The following is a 6,519-nucleotide window of genomic DNA, read 5'->3' as shown; positions in this document are numbered from 1 at the left end:
CCTGGGTAAATGGGCTGATTGTAGTGCCCCCCTCGGGGTTGTGAAGGATGCTATCGCGGTCGGTACGGCGCAGAGCACAGTGCCTGGAGAGCATTCAGATCCGAGTGCGTGTTATTTATTGCTCACACTTCACATCGTCCAGCAGGCATTTTTCAGATGGTTAGTGCCATGGCTCCAGAGGCCTGGAGGTAGTAGTGTAGGTATGGCCACTGCCCTCAGGAGCCTGCATTAAGCTCAGGTGTGTTTACGTACCAAGTTTAATAGCTTGAGAGGTTAAGTGCTTTGTATGCGATCACACGCAAGTGAGGGGCTATTTTTGGCAGTCCTAATCCTCTTTTTCTTCTCTCTTTCATAGTTAAGTGTGGGGGTTCAGAACAAGCCACCCCAAGCTGTGTCTCTGTGGTGTGAAGATTGAGCTAAAGGCAACTTTAGTCGCAGGCTCAAGAAAAACCTGTGTCTTTCCCTTAACTATCTGGAAGAAGCTGAATTAGGGGCCTGGCCCATAATAAGCAACTTTAGGAATAACATCTTTTGACCTATCTATAAGGCAGGGAAAACTTTACTAAATATCTGCTGTTCTTACCCATTGAAGCGCCTCATCCCTAGCTCTGAATGTCACGTATATCCATGTTCCCTTTCTATCTCTGAACCTGCGGGGGGAGGGAGGGGGGGGTTGTTGTCTCTGATTCTCTCATTTATGCAGGGTTCCCATACATATGAATGTATTAAATTTGGTTATTTTCTCTTGCTAATAGGCCTCATATCTATTTGGTTATTAGACCAGTCAGAAGAACCTTGAGGGCAGAGGAAATTTTCTTCCTCCCCAACATAAGCTCAAAGGAAAGGAAATAGATGTCTAATTCATTTTATTTCCCACTCCCCAATTCTTTCCAATCATCTGCCATCTCCTAAGTAATTAAAGCACTTCCTCCCCTTTAATATTTGATAATGTCAACTACCCAATTTAGAAATCTCACTTGTATAATGTCCTATATTCCTTTTCTATCTCCTTCACTACCTGCAGAATTTCCTCAAGTCTGATGTGTCTTCTCCCTTACTACTGTATATCTGCTACCTTATCCTCTTCCTGGGCTTTAAGTATCAACAGCATAGAAATGGCTTCAAAACTTGATCTCTGTGCCCATCCTGTCCTATGCCCGGCCTTTACTACTAACTCCAACGATCTCCAAAAAACTATGGGGTTTCCCCCAAAATTTCAAGCAAATTAAATTTCCTTCCACCCCAAAACTTTTTTCTCTGGTTTCTCATCAGAATGATTTCACTAAATTTCCATCAAAGCTCAAAGTCCTCTCTTTGTCTCTATCCACCAGTGCTCCTTTTCACCCCCTAGTCCCCTTTCAATAACAGATAAAATACCGACTCCAGCCTTTAGAACAGTGGTTCTCAACCTTCCTAATGCCGCGAACCTTTAATACAGTTCCTCATGTTGTGGTGACCCCCAATTTCATTGTTACAAATTGAACATAATTAAAGCATAGTGATTTAATCACAAAAACAATATGTAATTATGTGTTTTCCGATGGTCTTAGGCAACCCCTATGAAAGGGTCCTTCAACCCCCAAAGGGGTTGGGACCCACAGGTTGAGAACCGCTGCTTTAGAGCATTAATGTATGATAGATACTTAATAAATATTAAACCATTTAACTGAGCTGCTTAAAATAAGTTTTTGTTTTCTTACTGACTATGAAATAAACTTGATTTTGCCTGGAGAGGCAGACTCCAATTTACTTTTCTTTTTCTTCTACTTTTTTTTTTGTTAATCCTCATCTGAATATTTTTTCATTGTTTTTTTTTTTCCTTTTAGAGAGTGGAAGGGAGGTAGGAAGAGAGACAGAAAGAGAGAGAGAAAGAGAGGGAGAGAGAGAGAAACATTGATGTGAGAAAGATACATTGATTGGTTGCCTCCCACACATGCCCCAACTGGGGCTGGGAGTCGAACCTGCAACCCAGGGACATGCTCTTGATTAAGAATTGAACCAGACCCTTTGGTCCGTGGGTGATGCTCTAATCTCTGAGCCAAACCAGCCATGGCTCCAATTTATCTTTCAATTCAATCCCTAAACATTCACAGAATACCCTCTAGACACAAGTCTACTAGGCATTATTAAAACTATGAAAATGGTCCTGACCAATTTGGTTCAGTCATTAGAGTGTTGGCTTGTGAACTGTAGGGTCTTGATTCGATCCCCAGTCCAGGCGTGTATGGGAGGCAACCAGCCGATGTGTCTCTCTCACATCAGTATTTCTCTCTGTCTCTCCTCCCTTCCATTCTCTTTAAAAAATCAATGGAAAAAAACGTCCTTAGGTAAGGGTTATCAAAAAAACAAAACAAAAAAATTATGACGATAATTGAGATGCTATTTATGAGTTTACAATTTAGTGAAAGACACTGATACATACTAGTAAATAGAGAGTTCATTGAGATATTAAATGCCTCCACGTGCCAGGCTGTTGTAAATGCCGAAAATGAACAAAACAATAAAAAAACTCATTTTTTATCAGCAATAATAAGTCATACTGATATCATGCACCCCCTAACAGATAATGAAAAGAATCAGTAGGCTGATAGGTGCATTCGTGGGTTTAGTTTGCAACAGGGTCTCCTATCCAGCCCCTCTAGGACCAAATCCATCTCACTCAGACCATCTTGAAGGAAATGCATAATGTGAAAGCCCTCAAAGCATGCCTGCCACTTGTGGAATCACTAGCTCTGACCTGGAACACAACCATGAGGAAGGCGACACTCTGACAGTGCTGGTCATGTGAAGGACATGACTCAGGCTGTTCTCAGCAGGAAACCTGTTCTTCATATGAGGTAGCATACCTTTCTGAACATGCTCAGCAATCCTGGAGGCCAACCCTTTCTCCCTGATTGCTATTTGTTTTAGTCCTTTGAAGCTACTGAGAGCTTCCGGACTGATAAGGGGGTTTGAGAATTGACCCATCAGCCAGCCATGTGATGGAAGGTGTGTTGACCGAAGTAGCCATCCTGTTTCTGTTGTTGACCTCCAGGCAAATGTGACATACATCATTAGCATGGAAGAAAAAGATGAGCACTCTGCCCTCAGCCTAACCCCATGGTCCCCCAGACTGTGGATACCAGAAACATGATAATGCACTTACAAAAGTCAATTTTAAACACCTTTCCCCACTCCTGCTCAAACCAAACATTTTCCTTTTAGGTGCATAGACTTACATCTGCAAACATTTTCAAAAAGGTATTGTGTCAGAAAAAAAAAAGTTGGTTGTAGTTTTGTGTAGTACGCATCATTTAATTACTAGCTACATGTCTAATGAATGGCACAATAGCACATTTCTGAGTAACGAATGAGGCTAAGAATCTGGGAGAGAGGGATGTGGGGACAGGACCTGGGAGCCTGAGTTAAAGGTCAACCTGTCCACCTTAAGATTGGATATCAGCTGGCAACTTTCTTCTTTTGACTTATCAGTTTCCCTATTTAGTATTTAAAAACAGAATTGAAAATGATATATTTTGATGGTGAAATGAAAAACCAAAAATTGCTGAACCTAAAAAATGTTTCATGGGAATCTGCTGTTTCAATGCCCCTTAAGGTCAATCTTTTAACTAGAAAAGACATTTAATACTCCCAGTCCTACTCTATTTGTTGGACTTTGTAATCAAGGCATGTGGACTGGAATTTTGTTTTTATATATGTCTCCTTTTTCCCCAATTGACCCCCCCACCCAGCCATTCCTACCCTCAGCAAGCCCCCACCACCCAGTGTCTGTGTCCATTGATTATGCTAATATGCATGAATGCAAGTCCTTTGGTTGCTCTCTAACCACCACCCCCCCTCCCCACACCTCCCCTGCCATTTGTCTCTGGATCTATTTTTGTTCATCAGTTTATGTTGATCATTATATCCCACATATGAGTGAGATCATGTGATATTTATCTTTCTCCGATTGGCTTATTTCACTTAGCATAATGCCCTCCAGTTCCATCCATGCTGTTGCAAATGGTAAAAGTTCCTTCTTTTTAATAGTGGCGTAGTATTCACTGTGTAGATGTACCACAGTTTTCTAATCCACTCCTCTGCTGATGGGCACTTAGATTGTTTCCAAATCTTAGCTATTGTAAATTGTGCTCCTATGAACATAGGGGTGCATATATTTTTTCTGATGGGTGTTTCTGGTTTCTTGGGATTACTGGGTCAAATGGGGATTACTGGGTCAAATGGGAGTTCCATTTTTTCACTTTTTGAGGAAATGCCATACAAATGGGACTACATCAAAATGAAAAGCTTCTGCACAGCAAAATAAACCATCAACAAAACAACAAGAAAACTCACTGCATGAGGGAACATATTTGCCAGTGCTATTTCAGATAAGGGTTTAATCTCCAAAATTGACAGAGAACTCATACAACTTAACAAAAGCAAGATAAACAACCCAATCAAAAAATGGGCAAAGTACCTAAGTAGACACTTTTCAAAAGAGGACATTCAGAAGGCCGAGAGACATATGAAGACATGCTCAAAGTCACTAATCATCCGAGAGATGCAAATCAAAACAACAAGGAGATACCAGCTCACACCTGTCAGAATGGCTATCATCAACAAATCAACAAATGACAAGTGCTGGTGAGGATGTGGAGAAAAAGGAACCCTCCTGCACTGCTGGTAGGAATGCAGACTGGTGCAGCCACTGTGAAATGGAATTTTTATGTATATGTGTAATAGATGTCAACTCTGGGACTCCAAGAAGACACAATAGAATTGATGACACACTTATACTTGAACTAACCAATACAAGCATACCTTGTTTTTATTTTTTTGTTTTTTAAATATATTTTTATTGATTTCAGAAAGGAAAGGAAAGGGAGAGATAGGAATATCAATGATGAGAGCGAATCATTGATTGGCTGCCTCCTGCATGCCCTCTACTGGGGATCGAGCCCACAACCTGGGCATGTGGTCTTGGCGGGAATCGAACCTGGGACCTTCCGGTCTGCAGGGCGATACTCTAACCACGGAGCAATCGGCCAGGGTGGCATACCTCATTTTATTGTATTTCACGGTTGTCTTTTTTACAAACTGAAAACAAGACCTTCCACCTGCAAAAAAAGATTACGTCTTGCGTTATTGCAACACTCCATTGCAGTGATCTAGAACTGAACCTGCAATATCTCTGAAGCTTGCCTGTTATGCTTTTCCATCCTGTAACCAACTGGTGCTAATTGAGCTCCTGTGAGGTAGGTAGCCCCTGACTCTGAAGTTTATATGTAGCCAAATGAGAAATCAAACACATTCTCTCCAAGAACTTCTAATATAGTTGGAAAAATCAAGCAGTTACAAACAGAAAGCAGTTTTCACTGTAAACATGAATGATAAATCCACTGTATGCCTTTTGGTTTAAAAACAGTTGGTATGAAATGTTGGCTATGTGGAAAAGGTTAGGGCTGCTTTGTATCTAGAGAGGAAACTTCAGATACAGCGGAGGAACTTGTGTGTTCATGTAAAGACACTCTGTGCTACTTTGTGCATATTATTCAAATTATAATTACAAAATGGAAGTCTTGAAAGCTCAAGCATGTATTCATAATCTTGGCCCAAAGTGCACCTTTGAAGAAGAAGGATAGGCTAAAAACCACAGCCAATTCAGTGATTTAATTTCACTGTATTAAAGCTCAAGGTTGCCAAATGATCTCATCACCAAGTTGTATCCTAAGGTCATGCTGGGAAATGAGGATATTCTATGCCAGGCCAACTACTCTCAAGGGAAAATTCTGGCCAATTATATTTTTGAAGTTGCAAAATAGCTGCATTTTTCATTGGAAAATTCCATCCTCCAACCCTGACAGTCTTGGAGAGATCCCTGGCTTACCTAACCTAGTGCAACAAAGCATTGGCCCAAACATTTATCATGTAAAAAGATACCTGGTAACGTGTGAATGACAACTAGCAGCAGTCTCAAAAGCAATCTTGTAATAAATTTTATCAAGAGGCAACCTGAGTCTATCAAAGTCACATGGAGAAGGCAGCAAATTGTGGTGTTAAGGACACCACCTATCATTATGATTAGGTGTTCACAGGTAGTGAAAACACTATAACAAGAGCTGTCATCATGCTTGGGGAAATTATAAAGACATGAAAAGACTGAAATGCTCAGCTTTCATTCTTCATATTTTAGGGCCTTTTTTTTTAAAATGGTAGAACTTTGTAGAAGTAAAAGATTCAAGTTCCCTGTTAAAAAAAAAAAAAAGAAAGAAAGAAAGTATACTAACCCCATCAAGGCAAGGAATACCCCCAAAGAAAGTGGTTTTATTGTGCAAGTGAGAAATTCCAGGAAAGGGATATTATAAAAGCCCCTAAGGGGTAGATTTAGGTCAAGGGAAATATATACCTTGGAGAGAGAGTTGGAGACATTAACTTATTTAGAAGTTGGCTCTCTTCAAAGACCCCAGACTGTAAAGTATCGTGTAATTGATCCAAGTGGACAATGTGTCAATTAACAAATCTAAATTGAGTTGACTA

The sequence above is a fragment of the Myotis myotis genome, unplaced genomic scaffold, assembly GCF_014108235.1.
Source record: "Myotis myotis isolate mMyoMyo1 unplaced genomic scaffold, mMyoMyo1.p scaffold_m19_p_9, whole genome shotgun sequence".
NCBI lineage: Eukaryota > Metazoa > Chordata > Mammalia > Chiroptera > Vespertilionidae > Myotis > Myotis myotis.
Note: the sequence above shows the minus strand (reverse complement) of the source record.